This window comes from Ictidomys tridecemlineatus, chromosome 8 (assembly GCF_052094955.1).
Source record: "Ictidomys tridecemlineatus isolate mIctTri1 chromosome 8, mIctTri1.hap1, whole genome shotgun sequence".
In the NCBI taxonomy this organism is placed as follows: domain Eukaryota; kingdom Metazoa; phylum Chordata; class Mammalia; order Rodentia; family Sciuridae; genus Ictidomys; species Ictidomys tridecemlineatus.
Genome location: NC_135484.1, coordinates 155,948,663 through 155,968,546, shown reverse-complemented (window position 1 = coordinate 155,968,546; position 19,884 = coordinate 155,948,663). Strand labels below are relative to the sequence as shown.

At 40.4% G+C, this 19,884-nt stretch overlaps 1 pseudogene; it reads left to right on the top strand.

The window, feature by feature from the left end:
- The first annotated feature begins 1,055 nt into the window (after positions 1 to 1,055).
- Positions 1,056 to 5,438, top strand: LOC144365828 (putative vomeronasal receptor-like protein 4; annotated as a pseudogene).
- Positions 5,439 to 19,884: the final 14,446 nt, after the last annotated feature.

Genomic DNA, 19,884 nt, shown 5'->3' with positions numbered 1-19,884 from the left:
AGGACCAAAGTCACTGTCCTACATCTGTGTACGGAGCTCACACTGCTGCCCTGACGGGCTGCTTTATTCCTCATACGTGAAACAGGAAGTGAGCCTGGACACTCAGAAGGATCCTCCCATCCCTCCTTTAGAAATCAGTCCTGGTGCGAAGCTCAAGGACACCTCCACGGTCATCTACAGACAAGAACGACCCTTGCACATGTTCACTCTGCTGCCATCCTGGTCCCTGGTGAAAAGGACACCAACATGTTAATCTCAGGGCAAAGCTGAGGTGAGAAGAGCGTGGCTTCTTGAACAGGGAGCCCGGCACAGGGCTAGGTGGGAGCCAGGGCTCTGGTCACTGTCCCCTCACTCCTGTGTGATCCTGTTCCCATATCCAGGGTGAACTTGGCACAGAGCAGACCCCAAACACTTGTGCATTTTGTGGAAGATTAGCCCTTTGAGGAGAGCACTATTTGCATTCATTTGGATGAGAAGATGTCTCGGGTATGAAAGCAGGAAAATAAATGGTTTACTCCATTCACCTCTGTCCAGGTTTGGGTTCTGAATACCATTTTCTGATACAAAGGAAACAGAGCGTTTAACACAGAGGTTGTTTCAGGGCTAATTCAGAGAAAGGTAAGATGAGACTGAGCTTCTATTATGTCACAAGGTAAAGAAGGGATCCAAGAGGGACAGGCATGTCAACTAGGAGGCCACCTTGCAAGGCTCTGCTGGCCAAAGTGAGAAAATCTGAGTCAAACTGAGTAATGACATAAGATGATATCACCTTCCCATGAACCAAGATCACAAAGGTGCACAATAAACGTAAGTAAACCAGGGAGAAGGGAAAGCTTTAACTTGCATGGAAAACACAAATGATAAATGCAAAAGGAGAGCAGTGAAATTAGAAAATCGCCCTTTGCAACATCCTAACAACAATTTCTCCGGGAAGAGACCATCAGTGCATGCTCAGACCAGTGGGTGAGAGTTTAAGTGTCATGGGAATCAACATGGCCTATGGCCTGGAAGTGTCTCCCCCATGAATTACTCATGCAAAAGAATGAAAGAATCACATGGTGCTGGACACCAGACAGACACCTGTGGACACAGAGGATAGCAGTGTAGTGCAGAGAGGACCCTCAAGCAGCATGCAGCCCAAAAACTTTCGGTCAGCACTCAGCGCATTTCTCTACTGCACCTTCCCAGGGCTCTCCCTAGTCTAAGCTCCAGGAAAAGTGGAAGAAGTCCATTGAAAGGAGACTCTAAAAATGTCATCTCTGTGCATTTTCAAGATGTTCTTCAAACACAGGACACGATCCCTGATGGCCAGCACTGGGGCCTCTGCCTTCAGAGCACTTTCTGAACATAGAAAGAAAGAAAGGTGGGCAGTAAAATGAAGGAAAGGAGGGAGGGAAGACAGCAATCCACATGGACTGATGTAGAGCAGCCCTTTTGTTCAGAAGCTGAAGACAACAGACCTGGGTGACTTGGCACTAGGCTAGCTGAGGACAGGGTTATGCACAAGCTCAAATGCCACCACTGCCCTGTGGGAGTGAAGACATGACCCCTCCCTGGGGCCCCAGCCTCTTGCTATCCCAGACTTAACTGGGGATTCCTACTCCAAGAGCCACTCTCACCTGCACAGTGCACAACTCAAGTGGCCCCCCTTTCTCCACAGAAAAGTCTTAACTGGGCTCCTCCAGAAATCTTCACCATGGCTCCTTTTAGGACTGTCAGCAAAAGAGTCTCTGCAAAAGAGTTCAATGAGGTTAAACTTTCTATTTTCATGTCGCCCTCTTTATTTGGCCACTGGCCGGGAAGATTCCAGCACTCCAGATGCTGAAAACCCCCTTACTAGTTTTTCACAATCATATCCACTATCGTAGTTGGTAGAAATGTACAAACTGTGGTGAGCCGTTTCTGTGAACTGTGGCCGCCATTACAAGATGGCGCTGATAAGCGCCGTGGCCTGTGATAAACAACTCCTTGTTTTGGGAGAGTTGGCAAGTAGCTGTAAAACACCCTATGAGAAAGATCCACGTGGCAGTTGTGCATTGGGGCTTGATGTGCTTTATCAAGGCTGGGGCGCTCAGGTGAAGGAGTAGTGGTAGAAGTAGAAGTAGCAGTAGTAGTAGTAATAAAAGAAGCTTCCAGAGACACATAATTAAAGGCCTGAATAAACTGCTGAGAGAAGAATCCTGTGTCGTGTCCTCCTTGCTGGCGAGGGGTCGCGGCAACAAACAATGCCTCTGATCTTGAGCTGGGCTTCACAGACATGTCTACATTTTTAAGATGAGTTACAAACTGGGTTCCATGGTAACAGCTGGAAGGGGGAGGAAAGAAAGGGGAGAAGAAGCTCTCCCCTTCTCAGGAGTTTTCCTTGAAGAGTTAACTTGCCTAGAACAGTGAAATAAAAAGCTGCTTTTATGTGACCTTCTGCAGACTGTGAGCTTCTGAGCCCCTTCCTTTAAATGCTGAGTATAAAACTCTAAAACTCCCTGAACTTGGGTTTCAGGGATTGATTAATTACAGCAAGAGCTGTGCCCTCTGAGCCTGGCTGCTGTCTTTGGTGCCTCTTCTGTCCCTAGAACACAGCACCACATACCTAGTGAGTGCTCCTCCCTGAGCCCTCTTGATAAGCCAGACCGGGCCCAGGCTTTACTGAAAGGTCCCTGTGTTCACTCATTGGGGACTCAGACCTGTCCTGGGGTCACTCCTAGGTAGCCTCCCCTGGTTCCTGGTCACCTGGAGTCTGTCCATATTCTAATTCTTCCTGGAGGTGTTTTCTGATGGACCTTTGACAGCTGAGGTGCTATAGCAATCATTTTGCACTTTGATTTGATGTTCAGTTCTGGTTAAATCCACTAAAAATTCATAAGGAGTGAAATCTCACAGTAAGTCTGGGTTTTAAAGACAATCCTGAGACATAAAGTTACATCAATTAAAGTTGAAAACTGGACATCAGACATGAACCAGGAGTGGTTTTATTAATCAGAATGAAGGATATGTAGTGAACAAAAGGAGAGGTATTGCAGAAGAAACTTATAGCCAAATGTGAGAGGTGTTAAGGTAGCACAAGATCTTGAGCTTATGTTAAATCTGCAGAGGAAGAGAAGTTAAGGATAAGAGACTTTTGGAATGAATTTACGGGATTAGGTAGAATTGAGCAGAAAACACAGGGAGCCATTAGTTGAATTCGGCACATGATGGGATGTATGCTGTTGGCGATATTTCAGGGTGTGAACCAGCTGTTCAGTTCCTGGGTTAGACTTGAGATCAGAGAACTTACATGTGAAAAGGTAGCATCCTGTCCATTTTTTCATGAGATCAGTGGGAATAGATAAAGATTCTTTAGCCCTAAAAGGTTGGGAACAGAGGCACAGATAGCGCAGGCTACAGAGTTGAGTGAAGTCACTTCCCCCAGGATTCCCTGCATGTATAAAATGCCCTCAGGTCACCTACTTGAGTGAATTCTTTTCATACCAAACGTCTCCCAACCTACTTTGTTTTGAGTAGGTTGTACAAGGGGTTCCTTATCCATAAGTGCACTCCTGTCAAGACAGCACATAATCCATAGTTAATCCTCCTGGCTAATCTCATTGTCATCAGCACACCCAGAGTTGAACTAGGCTTCCATTAGAGCCCCTGAGGTCATAGGTGGGAATGGACATCTCCTGAGACTGTCACAGGCAGCCTCCATGGTCCTCTAGGGCACCCTCCCTGGCTGCAGGATGTGGATTATGGGACCTTCTCAGGCTGGAGCCTGGTCCCTGGAGGCCTTTGCTGATCAGCTTTGACCATTGGATCCTACATAAAAGGGTCATGCAGTCTGCCTACTTGAGGACTCTAAAAAGTGCTGAAAATCTATAGGCACTAAGATCACAAAGTCATTTTGGTGTGTAGAACTACAGAAATATTAAGGAACTGTCATCAAAGACAAAAAACTTTAAATCTTAAAAGTTGAACTGGAATTTTTTACATTCACAAAAGTGAGAGACAGAAAGGGGAATTCAACAAAATAAAAGATATTACGGATTTTGAAACAGGTTGAATTTAAAATATGTTAAAGAATTTTGTAAGTTCCTGGTGGGTTATGGTGTGGGGAAGATAGTCAGGTCAAAATTTAGTCCCTGGGTTTGGAGAGAGAATAATTGAGAATATGCTAGATTAAGATTTAAAAAATGGGGATATTCTGGCTGATGACATTTGGGTTTAGTTCAACCTATGGGTTGAACATAGGAGAAATATTAAGGATTTGAAAGAGTAGATTAATTTTGCCAATGTGGGCTTATAAAAAAAACTGAATTGATGGTTTAGAATTTTAGATATTCATTGTCAAAATGGCATCTGACACCGTATAGAATGACCCTTGAAGAATGATACAAAAAGTAAACACTTGTGGGACTAGGATTTGCAACAGTTTTCAATGCCCCAACAGCCTTTTCACTTTAAAAATTGTTGACTTGATTGCTTTTACAGATAACATTGAAATATTGCTGTTGCTTTCTTTGAACAGGTGTTTGCAGCATCCATGTTATTGTGCCTATGAGGATGACATGGTTGTGAACCTCGTCAAGGACATAATCATTGTCTTCCCAACAGGGCTTGGCCTTTGGGGAACATCTTTGTTCTTGTGCATTACATATTCATTTTTCAAGGCAGCGAGAAGAAACCTATACACCTTATTCTCATCCATTTGGCCTTCACCAGTATTATAACCCTTTTCTACAGGGGAATGCCAAGGACAGTAGCAGCTTTTGCTTTGATGAATTTTTTGTATGATGTCGGCTGTAAGATACTGGGTTACCTGGAAAGAGTGGATTGGGACCTGTCCATCAGCACCACTAGTCTTCTCACAGTGGTCCAGGACATCACCATCAGTCCCAGAGCCCCCAGGGAGGAGACTAAAACCCAGGTCTGCATGGTACATCCTTCCCTTGCTCCTCTTCTTTTGGATGCTCAATTCCTTTATAAGCATGAAGTTACTATTTCACATTAAAATAATCAACAACTTGAACACATCACAAATTATTAGAAATGACAACTACTGTTACTTTCAACCACACAACTAAATAATCAGATAGATTTTTATTGTTTTCATGATCCTTCAAGATGCTGTGTTCCAGGGTGTCATGGGTGGGGCCAGTGGCCACATGGTCTTCCTCCTCCGCAAGCACCACCAGCATGTGCTCCACATTTAGATCACAAGCTCTTCCACAGAACCCCCCCCCCCGCTTTAAGTGAAAGCCTCTCAACATGTTCTTCTCTTAATGCTCTGCTTTCTCTTCTTTTATTGGACAGATTGCTTTATGACTTTACATCTAAATTTCTCCTTACACAACATTTCCATAACAGAAATTACTCAAGAAACTCTGATTCTTGGTTATGCAATTGTCAGTCCATTTTTGCTAATTTACCGAGATGGACATCTGGTTGAATGCAGGCGTCCTTCCTAAGGAAGACTTTGAGAAAATGTCAAATTTATAAATCCTTTCAAGTAAGTCTGCTTGAATTATACTCAGTCTTGTTTTTGCTATATGTGATGCAAAATCAAGCAAAGGCACCTAGGTCATACAGTGGTGAATTCTCATGCCACAAAGCTGGTGACAGTCTCCATCAGTCACAGATATCACTGGAAGCTGGAGGACCCATCTGTCTTTTCATTCTCCTTGTGCCATCCTTTAGGTCACGGCTGATGTGAGATAGCTCTGTTACTACCACCACTTCTTCTTGTAAGATGAAAGCAAATTTGGAAACTTATATGAAAGTAACAAATATTACTTACATATTCACCTTTTTCCCAAGAATTTCACTTCTAGGATGCAGTCTTACAGCTATACTTGCTCACATAAAACATAAACCATGGAAATATTGTATTGCACTGTATTATTTTTAAAACCAGTGGCATATTCAGTAAAACAGTCATATCTGTATTACTAAAAGGGATTTTTCAAAAGTGATTAAAAAGACATTTTATACTGTTCAAGGGAACAGTGCGCTTGCCTGGCAATGCGTGCAGCCTGGGTTTGATCCTCAGCACCACGTACAACACAAAGATGTTGTGTCCACCGATAACTAAAAATAAATATTAAAAAAAATTCTCTCTCTCTCTCTCTCTCTCTCTCTCTCTCTCTCTCTTTCCCTCTCTCACTCTCTCTTTAGAAAAAACCTTAAATAAGAGTATCACTAACAGAGTGGAGCAAGTAGAAGCCAGAACATCAGACAATGAAGACAAAATATATCATTTTGAAAAGAATCTAGCCAACTCAGAAAGGCTGGTAAGAAACCACAAGCAAAACATCCAAGAGATATGGGATAACATAAAAAAAAAACTTAGAAGTCATTGGGATAGAGGAAGGTATACAGGTCCAAAACAAGGTAATGAGCAATCTATTGAATGAAATAATTTTAGAAAACTTCCAGATATAAAAAAAGAAATGGATGTACAAATTTTAGATGTATACAGGACACCAAGCATACAAAATCACAGTAGACCAATTCCAAGACACATTGTTATGAAGATATCCAATATACAGAAGAAAGAAAAAAATGTTAAAAGCTACAAGAGAAAGAAGGTAGATTACATTCAGGGGTAAAACAAAAAGGTTAATGTAAGATTTTTTAACACAGACGCTGAAAGCGAGAAGATCCTGGAACAACATATTTAAAACATTGAAAGACAATGGATGTCAACCAAGAATTTTGTATCCAGCAAAATTAAGCTTCAGGTATAACAATGAAATAAAAATCTTTCATGGTAAACAAAAGTTAAAATAATTTGCAGCCAGAAAACCAGCATTGCAAAGCATCTTCAGCAAAACATTACATGAGAAAGAAATGAAAAACAATAACCAAAACCAACAGTGGGAAGAACCTCATTAAACCTAGGTGGGGGACGGAAGCTAATAATGCAGAAACAAACCAAATTTTTTAAAAAGATAAATAATCAAACATAGCTGGAAGTACAAACCATATATCAATAGAAACCCTAAACATTAATGGCTTAAACTCACCAATAAAGCAACATAGGCTGGTAACATGGATTAAAAAAACAAATCCAACAATATGCTGCCTCCAGGAGACACATCTGATTGAAAAAGACATACACAGGCTAAATGTGAAAGGTTGGGAAAAATCATACCATGCACATGGTCCTCAGAAGCAAGCAGGGGTGGCCATCTTCATATCAAATAAAATCGACTTCAAGACTAAGTTAATCAAAAGGGATAAGGAAGGACATTATATACTGTTAAAAGAAACCATTCAGCAACAAGACATAACAATTATCAATATTTATGCATCAAATAATGGTGCTGCAACGTTCATAAAACAAACTCTCCTCAAATTCAAGAATCAAATAGATCACAACGCAATAATTATGGGTGACTTCAACACACCTCTCTCACCATTGGACAGATCTTCCAAACAAAAGTTGAATATAGAAACTAAAAAACTCAATAACACAATCAATAACCTAGACTTGACTGATATAAATAGCATATATCAACCATCATCAAATAGATACACTTTTTTCTCAGAAGCACATGGATCCTTCTCAAAAATAGACCATATATTATGCCATAGGGCAACCCTCAATAAATATTAAGGGGTGGAGATTATACCATGCATTTTATCTTATAATAATGGATTGAAACTATCGGAATCTTTGGGACATACTGAAAGCAGTTTTAAGAGGGAAATTCATTGCCTGGAGGTCAATCATCAAAAAAAGAAAAACCCAACAAATAAATGAGCTCACACTTCATCTCAAAGCCCTAGAAAAGGAAGAGCAAAACAACAACAAATGAAGCAGAAGGCAAGAAATAATTAAAATCAGAGCGGAAATCAATGAATTGAAAGAAAAGAAACTAATGAAAAAATTGACAAAAGTAAAAATTGTTTTTTTGAAATAATAAATAAAATTGACAGACCCTTAGCCATGCTAACGAAGAGAAGAAGAGAGAGAACTCAAATCACTAACATATGGGATGAAAAAGGCAATATCACAACAGATGCTACAGAAATCCAGAAGATAATTAGAAATTATTTTGAAACCCTATATTCCAATAAAATAGAAGATAGTGAAGACATCCATAAATTTCTTAAGTCATATGATTTGCCTAGATTGAGTCAGGAGGATACACACAATTTGAACAGACCAATATCAATGGATGAAATAGAAGAATAAATCAAAAGACTACCAACCAAGAAAAGCCCAGGACCAGATGGGTATAGAGCGGAGTTTTATAAAAACTTAAAAAAAGAATTAATACCAATACTTTTCAAGTTATTCCAGGAAATAGAAAAAGAGGAAGCTCTGCCAAATTCATTCTATGAGGCCAACATCACCCTGATTCCAAAACCAGACAAAGACACATCAAAGAAAGAAAACTATAGACCAATATCTCTAGTGAACCTAGATAAAAAAATCCTCAATAAAATTCTGGCAAATCGGATACAAAAACATATCCAAAAAATTGTGCACCATGATCAAGTAGGATTCATCCCTAGGATGCAAGGCTGGTTCAATATACAGAAATCAATAAATGTTATCCACCACATTAATAGACTTAAAGATAAGAACCATATGATCATCTCTATAGATGCAGAAAAAGCATTCGACAAAGTACAGCATCCCTTTATGTTCAAAACAATAGAAAAACTAGGGATAACAGGAACTTACCTCAACATTGTAAAAGCTATCTATGTTAAGCCTTAGGCTAGCATCACTCTGAATGGAGAAAAATTGAAGACATCCCCTCTAAAATCTGGAACAAGACAGGGATGCCCTCTCTCACCACTTCTATCTAATATAATTCTCGAAATACTGGCCAGAGCAGTTAGACAAAAGAAATTAAAGGCATAAAGATAGGAAAAGAAGAACTTAAATTATCACTATTTGCAGTTGACATGACCTTATACCTAGCAGACCCAAAAGTGTCTACAAAGAAACTACTAGAGCTAATAAATGAATTCAGCAAAGTGTCAGGATATAAAATCAACACGCATAAATCAAAGGCATTCCTGTATATCGGTGACAAATCTTCTTAAATGGAAATGAGGAAAACCACCCCATTCACAATATCCTCAAAAAATAAAATAAAATACTTGAGAATCAACCTAACAGAAGAGGTGAAATATTTATACAATGAAAACTACAGAACCCTAAAGAGAGAAATAGAAGATCTTAGAAGATGGAAAAATATACCCTGTTCATGGATAGGCAGAACTAATATCATCAAAATGGCGATTTTACCAAAATTTCTCTATAGTTTAATGCAATACCAATAAAAATTCCAATGGTATTTCTTGTAGAAATAGATAAAGCAATCATGAAATTCATATGGAAAAATAAAAGAAACAGAATATCAAAAGCAATTCTAAGCAGGAGGAGTGAATCAGGTGGTATATCGATATCAGGCTTCAAAGTATACTATAGAGCAATAGTAACAAAAGAGGCATGGTACTGGTACCAAAACAGGGAGGTGGACCAATGGTACAGAATAGAGGACACAGAGACCAAGCCACAAAATTACAATTATCTTATATTTGACAAAGGTGCTAAAAGCATGCAATGGAGAAAGGATAGCATCTTCAACAAATGGTTCTGGGAAAACTGAAAATCCATATGCAACAAAATGAATCTGAATCATAGATGAGTACATGACCCGTTGAGCTCCACATCATGTAGAACTGCAAGAACTGGGTCCTAATTAGAATATGTCAGACTCCGTGTCTGTACAAATAAAAGAATAATTTTTAAAGACTGTCATAGAATGGAATAAGACTGTGTATTTGCTTGCAGTAATAATGACCTGTATAAAGAGAAGAATCCTTTTTAAGAACCAAGAACTGAACATGAAAGGATGCTGTATTTTGTCCAATGCTTTCTCTGCATCAATTGCCTTAATCATGATTCCTATCTTTAATTCTATTGATGTGATGAATCATGTTTATTGGATAAAAAAATGGTGGTATATATACACAATGGAATATTACTGAGCATTAAAAGAGAATAAAATCATGGCATTTTTCTGAGTTGGAGACTCTGATGCTAAGTGAAGTAAGCCAATCCTCCAAAACCAAAGGCCAAATGTTCTCTCTGATCAGTGGATGCTGATCCGTAACAGGGGGGAGGGAGACGGGAAAATGGAGGAAAAGGAGGGAAATGTGGGGGGGGTGCTGGGGGCAGAGAAGATGGTGGACTGAGATGGACATCACTATCCTAGGCACATGTGGGACTGCACGTATAGAGTGACCCTGCATCATGTACAACCACTGAAATGAAATGTTGTGCTGCAATGGTGTACGATGACAAAAATGCATTCAGCTGTCATGTATACCTAACTAAAATAAAATAATTAATTTTAAATATCCAAATATTGAAATAAATGTCTATGAGAAATGTTTTCTTATAAGAAAGCAGATATTTAGGTTTTTTACTTAAAAAAAATACCAACTCAGACAAACGTGTCTGTGAAAGAATGTGTAGAGCATCGATTCACACATCACCAGTGAACCACAGAGGATGGAATTTTAAGACACGTCTCTTTAGACAAAACAAATGGTTAAAACACGAGGATGGCTGAAGCTGCTGCTTGTGTTCACTGCGTGACCTGCGGGTCTACATGGAAGTCCTGAGCATGGTCACGCAGCTGACTGATGGGAGCAAGGATGGAGAGTTGGCAACTTTAGCTCATACTACAAATCACAACATCTCAAAACATAGGACACCTGCTCAGAAATAGTGTCACGTGGACATCCACAACAATTCTACACTGTTTAGTGTTTCTGTGTGAAAGTGTAAACAAGGAAGAAATGTTTTTCAAGCAAAGTTTACTCAAGTAAGTTTACCTACTTTCTGCCAATATTGCCTTTTTCATGACATAAATGATGAGAATATCGATTCTGTAATATTTCTGAACAGTGTTCTAATGAAATCGTGAGGAGTTTCTTTTAAAATTGGGAGAGCAGCCATCACGTGCCCCGGGGAAAGCAGATGAGAGTGCTCAACACTCGCTGAGGAATTCTGTATGGAAACAGCCCCGAATTGTGAAGAGCCTCCGAGTTGTTAGTTAACAGAGATGAGCGTCGTCCTTACATGAACCAACACGAGAAGAGCTGGCAGGTGTCAAGATGTGCAGCACAGTCACAAGAAGACGCTGCAGAGCCAGGAGGTGGTCCAGACCTGCCCAGTCCAGGCTCCCACCTGAGCTGCCGTGGCCAGTTGTGCCCAGTCTTTGTGCCTTAGGTTTCTCATGTCTAAAGCCCAGTCCATGAGCCCCTGGCACACAGGGGACTTGGATTCTCACAGTGGGGCATCTCTCTCCACCCTGGGATGTCAGGAAGCACAGCAGATCAGGACCCAGAGTCACCTCTCCCTGACTCTGCTCCATCGTTCCTGACTACTGGCTGGGTTTCTCTCTGAGATGTGCAGACCTCTAAGTTTAGTTTCTCAAGACAAAAAGCAGCCCTTCCTCAAGACAGAGGATTTGACTCCACCATTTGTAACGTAGCTCATTCTAGATTCCCTGTGATCATGGGCATTCCTTTGGTTCAGTCACCACATCTGCTGACAGAGACGAATCCTAACCTGAATCAAGGCCACAGCACAGTTGAAGTCCCTCCTGCTGCACAAACTTGCAGGCTGGCCCAGATCCTCATGGTCACACATCTAGGGGACACAGTTCTGGTCTTACAACTGGGAGAGCAGGAGACAGCTTTCACAACGACTTTCACAAAGTACATCTCCAGCTTGTGAAAGTACGATTTGTGTTTCTAAACAGAATAAAGAAGTGATGAACAAGAATTCTGCTAACTACACCAAGGAAAGGTGATTGTTCTTATGTTTCACTTTGTGTTTAACCTTAAATGCATCACAAGAACCTGAAGGCCTGAGGCCCCGTATGCCTGGGTTTCCACTCAACCAGAGAAGGTGACTCAGGGGGTCCTTCCATTTGTGGCCTAAGGACTTTGACCACTATCACGTGTCAGGGGTGCTTCTAGTTAATGGGGACACAGGCCCATAGGACTCTGAGGAAGCCCAGTGACCAGGAGCCTGCCTTCTTGGCCAGCCTCATGCTGTTCCTGCTTCTGGAGAGAAAATGCTGCCTACATCTCACCCCAGCCCTGAGCCCAGGCTTATGGTCATTCCTTTGCTCCAGGTCCAGAGCAACCTCCTGGAGAGGAGAAGGCATGTTGGTGATGAGGACTGTCCTTGGGCTCAGATGGACTTTACAGGAGGCCTTGAAGATTCATGAGGCAGGATGGGATTTGTTCAGGGTAAGTGAGCCTTTGTAGGTGCACATCTTGAGCAAGGTGACTGTCCTGTTCATGTCCATGATTGGGACTCTCAGGAAGCAGAGTACCAGTGCTGGTCATTGTTTACTCTATTTCTGAGAGTAAAGAAGGACTGAGGAAGAAGGGGTGTGATTCATTTTATTTTTAGTTTTTTTTTTATTGGTTGTACAAAACCTTACAAAGCTCTTGACATATCATATTTCAAACATTAGTTTCAAGTGAGTTATGAACTCCCATTTTTACCCCAAATACAGATTGCAGAATCACATCGGTTATACATTCACATTTTTACATAATGCCATACTAATGACTGTTGTATTCTGCTACCTTTCCTATCCTCTACTATCCCCTCCCCCATCTTCTCTTTCTATCCCATCCACTGTAATTCATTTCTCTCCTTATTTTTTCTTCCAATTTCCCTCACAACCTCTTTTATGTAGTTTTTTATAACAATGAGGGTCTCTTTCCATTTCCATGCAGTTCCCCTTTTCTCTCTCTTTCCCTCCCATCTTGTGCCTCTGTTTAATGTCAATCTTTTCTTCCTGCTCTTCCTCCCTGCTCTATTCTTAGTTGCTCTCATTATATCAAAGAAGACATTTGGTATTTGTTTTTTAGGGATTGGCTAGCTTCACTAAGCATAATCTGCTCTAATGCCATCCATTTCCCTGCAAATTCCATGATTTTGTTATTTTTTAGTGCTGTGTAATACTCCATAGTGTATAAATGCCACATTTTTTAATCCATTCACCCATTGAAGGGCATCTGGGTTGGTTCCACAGTCTAGCTATTGTGAATTGTGCTGCTGTGAACATCGATGTGGCAGTATCCCTGTAGTACGCTCTTTTAAGGTCTTCAGGGAATAGACCAAGAAGGGCAATAACTGGGTCAAATGGTGGTTCCATTCCTAGCTTTCCCAGGAATCTCCATTCTGCTTTCCAAATTGGCTGCACCAATTTATAGTCCCACCAGCAATGTACAAGTGTACCCTTTTCCCCACATCCTCTCCAGCACTTGTTATTGTTTGACTTCATAATGGCTGCCAATCTTACTGGAGTGGGATGGTATCTTAGGGTAGTTTTGATTTGCATTTCCTGACTGCTAGAGATGGTGAGCATTTTTTCATGTATTTGTTGATTGATTGTATGTCCTCCTCTGAGAAGTGTCTGTTCAGGTCCTTGGCCCATTTGTTGATTGGGTTATTTGTTGTCTTATTGTCTAATTTTTTGAGTTCTTTGTAAACTCTGGATATTAAGGCTCTATCTGAAGTGTGAGGGGTAAAAATTTGTTCCCATGATGTAGGCTCCCGATTTACTTCTCTTATTGTTTCTCTTGCTGAGAAAAAACTTTTTAGTTTAAGTAAGCCCCATTTGTTGATTCTTGCTATTAACTCTTGTGCTATGATTGTCCTCTTAAGGAATTTGGAGCCTGATCCCAAAATATGTAGATCATAGCCAACTTTTTCTTCTATCATACGCAGAGTCTCTGATTTGATATCAAGGTCCTTGATCCATTTTGAGCTAATTTTTGTGCATGGTGAGAGGAGGGGATTCAGTTTCATTTTGTTGCATATGGATTTCCAGTTTTCCCAACACCATTTGTTGAAGATGCTATCCTTCCTCCATTGCATGCTTTTAGCCCCTTTATCGAATATAAGATAGTTGTAACTTTGTGGATTAGTCTCTGTATCCTCTATTCTGTACCATTGGTCCACCCGCCTGTTTTGGTACCAGTACCATGCTGTTTTTGTTACTATTGCTCTGTAGTATAGTTTGAAATCTGGTATTGCTATACCACCTGATTCACACTTCCTGCTTAGAATTGCTTTTGCTATTCTGGGTCTTTTATTTTTCCAATGAATTTCATGATTGCTTTATCTATTTCTACAAACAATGCCATTGGAATTTTGATTGGCATTGCATTAAACCTATAGAGGACTTTTGATAATATCGCCATTTTGATGATGTTAGTTCTGCCTATCCATGAACAGGGTATATCTTTCCATCTTCTAAGATCTTCTTCTACTTCTCTTTTTAGGGATCTGTAGTTTTCATTGTATAAATCTTTCACCTCTTTTGTTAGGTTGATTCCCAAGTATTTTATTTTTTTTTTGAGGATATTGTGAATGGAGTGGTTTCCCTTATTTCCATTTCAGAGGTTTTGTTGCTGATATACAGAAATGCCTTTGATTTGTGCGTGTTGATTTTATATCCTGCCACTTTGCTGAATTCATTTATTAGTTCTAGTAGTTTTTTTGTAGACCCTTTTGGGTCTTGTAGGTATAGAATCATGTCATCTGCAAATAGTGATAATTTAAGTTCTTCCTTTCCAATTTTTATGCTTTTAATTTCTTTTGTTTGTCTAATTGCTCCGGCCAGTGTTTCGAGAACTATATTGAATAGAAGTGGTGATAGAGGGCATCCCTGTCTTGTTCCTGATTTTAAGGGGAATGCCTTCAATTTTTCTCCATTCAGAATGATGTTAGCCTGGGGCTTAGCGTAGATAGCTTTTACAATATCAAGGTAAGTTCCTGTTATCCCTAGTTTTTCTAATGTTTTGAACATAAAGGGATGCTGTACTTTGTCGAATGCTTTTTCTGCGTCTATTGAGATGATCATATGGTTCTTATCTTTAAGTCTATTGATATGGTGAATAACATTTATTGATTTCCGTATATTGAACCATCCCTGCATCCCAGGGATGAATCCTACTTGATCATGGTGCACAATTTTTTTGATGTGTCTTTGTATCCGATTCGCCAGAATTTTATTGAGGATTTTTGTATCTAGGTTCATCAGAGATATTGGTCTGTAGTTTTTTTTCTTTGAGGTGTCTTTGTCTGGTTTCGGAATCAATGTGATGTTGGCCTCATAGAATGAATTTGGAAGGACTCCTTCTTTTTCTATTTCCTGGAATAAGTTGAAAAGTATTGGTATTAATTCTTCTTTAAAGGTTTTGTAAAACTCCGCTGTATACCCATCTGGTCCTGGGCTTTTCTTGGTTGGTAGTCTTTTGATTACCTCTTCAATTTCATCCATTGATATTGGTCTGTTCAAACTGTGTGTGTCCATCTGACTCAGTCTGGGCAAATCATATGACTTAAGAAATTTATTGATGTCTTTACTATCTTCTATTTTATTGGAATATAGGTTTTCAAAATAATTTCTAATTGTCTTCTGTATTTCTGTGGCGTCTGTTGTGATATTGCCTTTTTCATCCCTCATGTTAGTAGTTTGAGTTCTCTCTCTTCTTCTCTTCATTAGCATGGCTAAAGGTTTGTCAATCTTGTTTATTTTTTCAAAGAACCAACTTTTAGTTTTGTTAATTTTTTCAATAGTTTCTTTTGTTTCAATTTCATTGATTTCCGCTGTGATTTTAATTATTTCTTGCTTTCTGCTGCATTTGCTATTGTTTTGCTCTTCCTTTTCTAGGGCTTTGAAATGAAGTGTGAGCTCATTTGTTTGTTGGTTTTTTCTTTTTTTGAGGAATGACCTCCAGGTGATGAATTTCCCTCTTAAAACTGCTTTCATTGTGTCCCTTAGATTCCGATAGGTTGTGTCTGCATTTTCATTTATCTCTAAGAATTTTTTGATTTCCTCCTTTATGTCTTCTGTAACCCTTTGATCATTCAGTAACATATTGTTAATCCATGTTACCAGCCTTATGTCACTTTAATGGAGTGTTTAAACCATTAATGTTTAGAGTTACTATTGATATATGGTTTGTACTTCCAGCCATGTTTGATTATTTATCTCATTTTTTTTTAATTGCGTTTGTTTCACCATGATTAGTTTTCCCCCCTCCGTCTGTCTTTACTGAGGTACTTCCCACTGTTGGCTTTGGTTATTGTTTTCCATTTCTTCCTCGTGAAGTGTTTTGCTCAAGATGCTTTGCAACGTTGGTTTTCTGGCTGCAAATTCTTTTAGTTTTTGTTTATCATGAAAGATTTTTATTTCGTTGTCATATCTGAAGCTTAATTTTGCTGGGTACAGAATTCTTGGTTGGCATCCATTGTCTTTCAGTGTTTGAAATACGTTGTTCCAGGATCTTCTCGCTTTCAGCGTCTGAGTTAAGAAGTCCGTTGTTAACCTTATTGGTTTACCCCTGAATGTAATCTTTCTCTTTTCTCTTGTAGCTTTTAATATTTTCTCTTTGTTCTGTATATTGGATATCTTCATAACAATGTGTCTTGGCACTGGTCTACTGTGATTTTGTATGCTCGGTGTCCTGTATGCATCTACAATTTGTATATCTGTTTCCTTTTTTATTTCTGGAAAGTTTTCTGTAATTATTTCATCTAGTAGATTACTCATTCCCCTTGTTTGAATCTCTATCCCTTCCTCTATCCCAATGACTCTTAAATTTGTTTTTTTTATATTATCACATATCTCTTGTATGTTTCTCTCATGATTTTTAACCAGCCTATCTGAATTGGCTAGACTCTTTTCCAGATGATATATTTTGTCTTCATTATCTGACGTTCTGGCTTCTACTTGCTCCACTCTATTAATGATACTCTCATTTGAGTTTTTAATTTGGTTTATAATTTCCTTCATTTCTAAGATTATGGTTTGATTCTTTTACATAATCTGTATCTCCTGATAAAGGTGCTTAACTTCTTTTATCTGTTTGTGTAATTCATTCTCAATGTGTTCTTTCGCTGCTTGTATTTGCTGTCTTGTATCCTCTTTAAGGTTCCGTTCCATCTGTCTCAGGTGTTCCATGAGTTCTTTATATGACCATTTTTCTGGTGACTCTATATCCTCCTGAATATTTAGGCTGCCCTGCATTGTTTGCACTCCTTTTCTTCCTTGCCTTTTCATGCTGTTCATATTTTTTCTTGTTCTGTTTGACTGCTGAGTTACTGTTTACTCCTATAAATATATTTGATGCTTGGGAGGAAAGGTATTAGAAAGTATGGGAAGAAGTCACTAAAGAGAATGAGAGTAAGCAGGTAGAATTCAAGGAAGGGGAAATAAAAAAATTGAAAAGAAATGTAAAGACAGGAGAAAAGAAGGATAGAAAAAAATAGAAGATTAAAAGGAATTTAAAGAAAAATAATAATAGTAGAAATGGAAAATGAAATTAAAAATAGAATAAAATAAAATAAAATGGATTTAAAAAACATTTAAAAAGACAGCAAAAAAAAAATTTATAAATGCAGTCCTAGAATTTGATTAACTGCTCTTCCAGTAGATGGAGCTATGCCCACCGGGCCAAGTTTCTCCTCTCAGTAGGCGGGAGTCAATCACTGTGCAGCGGTTCTTCCTCCCGGATTGGGCAGGTCTCCTTTCCTGCTGTTCGCCGTGTGGGCGGGGCCTTTTGCAGAGCTGGTCAGGGGTCGTTTGCAGCACTGGGTTGGCAGATGGAGGGTGGTCATCTGCAGCTCCAAACCGCCAGAGGAGGTTCACAGACTCGGGCCAGCGGGGCCGGGCAGGCAGCGCCTGCTCCCCCACTCACTGCAAGGGTGTAGGCAGCGGCCGCTTGGCGGTAGCCAGCGGCGGTTCACAGAGCCGGGCTGTGGGGGCCCAGGCCGGCAGCGCCGGCTCCCAAGTTCACTGCACTGTGTGAGCGGTGGCCGGCTGCGGTTCACATAGCCAGCCCGGCGGGGGGGCCCAGGCAAGCAGCAACCACTCCCAAGTTCGATGCTACGTGTGGGCGGTAGCCAGTGGCGGTTCACAGAGCCGGGCTGCGAGGGCCCAGGCAGACAGCGCCTGCTCCTTAGCTCGCTGCAAAGTGTGGGCAGTGGCTGGTGGCGGATCACGGAGCTGGGCGGTGTGGGCCCAGGCAGGCAGCACCCGCTCCTAAACTCGCTGCAACGAGTGGGCGGTAGCCAGAGGCGGTTCACAGAGCCGGGCAGTGTGGGCCCAGGGGTGTGATTCATTTTGTTCCTAATAATCTGGTCCCTCCTGGTCCACAGCATGGAACTTTGGGGAAAAGAGGAGAAGGTCATGATGGAAACACCAGGTGTGAATGTGGGCTAGTTGTTCACTGTCCCACTGCACACCATTGTGTTAAAGTAATTAAGCCTTAATTAAGACAGAGTTAACTTCTGAGCAGTAATTGTCTTGGGTGAAGAAATGTTGCGCTTCAGGGACTGAGGTTCTACAGAGAGTTTGCTTCTCCCTGACAGGTGTCACTGTGACAGCTGGAGTTCTGGAGGTGGTTTATGTGGTAAGAGCTCCACAGACCCAGGAGGGACAAATAGGACCAGGGAATCTGCCCCTTGTCAGAAGGAACAATGCAGAGCTTGTGTGCAGCATAGCCACTAAGGTGAGTGAACCTGAGGGTCTGGTTTGCTCACAGGCACGTGTGACATTTCTAGCAGCACAGTTCTTACTCTCTGTGATTGAGCAAGAGGGTTGCTGAGAGGGTTGTAACCTTTTGGGCCTTCATGCTTCTTGTAATATCTAAAAGAATGTACCTGGGCCAGGAGGATGAGTGGACATGTGCAGCAGATGTCCCTAGAGATATGCTGCAGCCCTTTGGACCTGTGTCAGGATCTGGATTCATCGGAGAGCTCTAGGGTGGGTCCTGTACTTAGAAAGGTAGAAGGCTCTCCACACCCAGGGAACCAGACGGCCTCAACTCCATGGTGTCCTGCTTCATGGCTCGTCAGTATCCCTAGTTTTCATAAGATTTCTTCATGTAAGTTTTGGACACTAAACTTTCTCCAAGACACCATGTTAGCTTTTACATTACATTGGAGTGACCCAAAATGCACTGCATGAAAGTGCTCGTTCTTCTGTCATAACTAAACTGTTTGCAAGTCAGGTTTATTACATGCCTAGTATATATGTTCAATGAATAATAACTTATTTGAAACCAGTTTTGCTTTTGAGAATTGCTGCTATGTTTCTGTCATATAGTTTGATGTATCACACTTTAAACTTAGTCCAGTATTATGCAGCAGGGAGAAAGAAACTGATGTTTTTCTTGAAGAATTGGGCATGGGATGGATGTGGTCACTCGTCTATACATTGAATGTGGGACCAGAGGGAGCATTGCATGTCTATCCAACCTCTGTCAAAGAACCCCCAAGAGGAGCATTTCTTGGTTCTTTTAGGGACTCTTTGCTGCATCCCCTGGTTATCTGATTTTCTCAGAGAAAACACTGTTTCCTTCATGATTTTGGCTGATTCAGCTCTAACTGTTGATATCATATCTTTTGGGGTTGTAAAGTTTGATTTTCTATGAAGACTGCATAAAACAACTGAGCATTTGTTAAGCAGTGAAATCACAGAGCCATTTTGGTATAAAGAAGCTCAAAATGTAAAGGTCTTATCATCAAAGAATAAAATTTGGAAATGTAAAATCAAAACTGGAGATTCTTAGATTCACAAAAAAGAGAGAAAGGAATGTGAACCAAAAAAACATAATGTATATTTTGTACCTAGCTGAGTTTAAAAGAAGTTGAAGACATTGGAGCAACATGATTTTTAAGATTCCTATGTACAGGGAGGGGGAAGGCACTCAGGTTAACATCCACTCTTGGCTCTTGAATTAAATAATTGACAACATATTCGAATAAAAAGAAAAAAGACAGAAATTCTTGTTTGGGGAGCTGGGGATTTTGTGCATCTGCACACAGATTGAACACAGGAA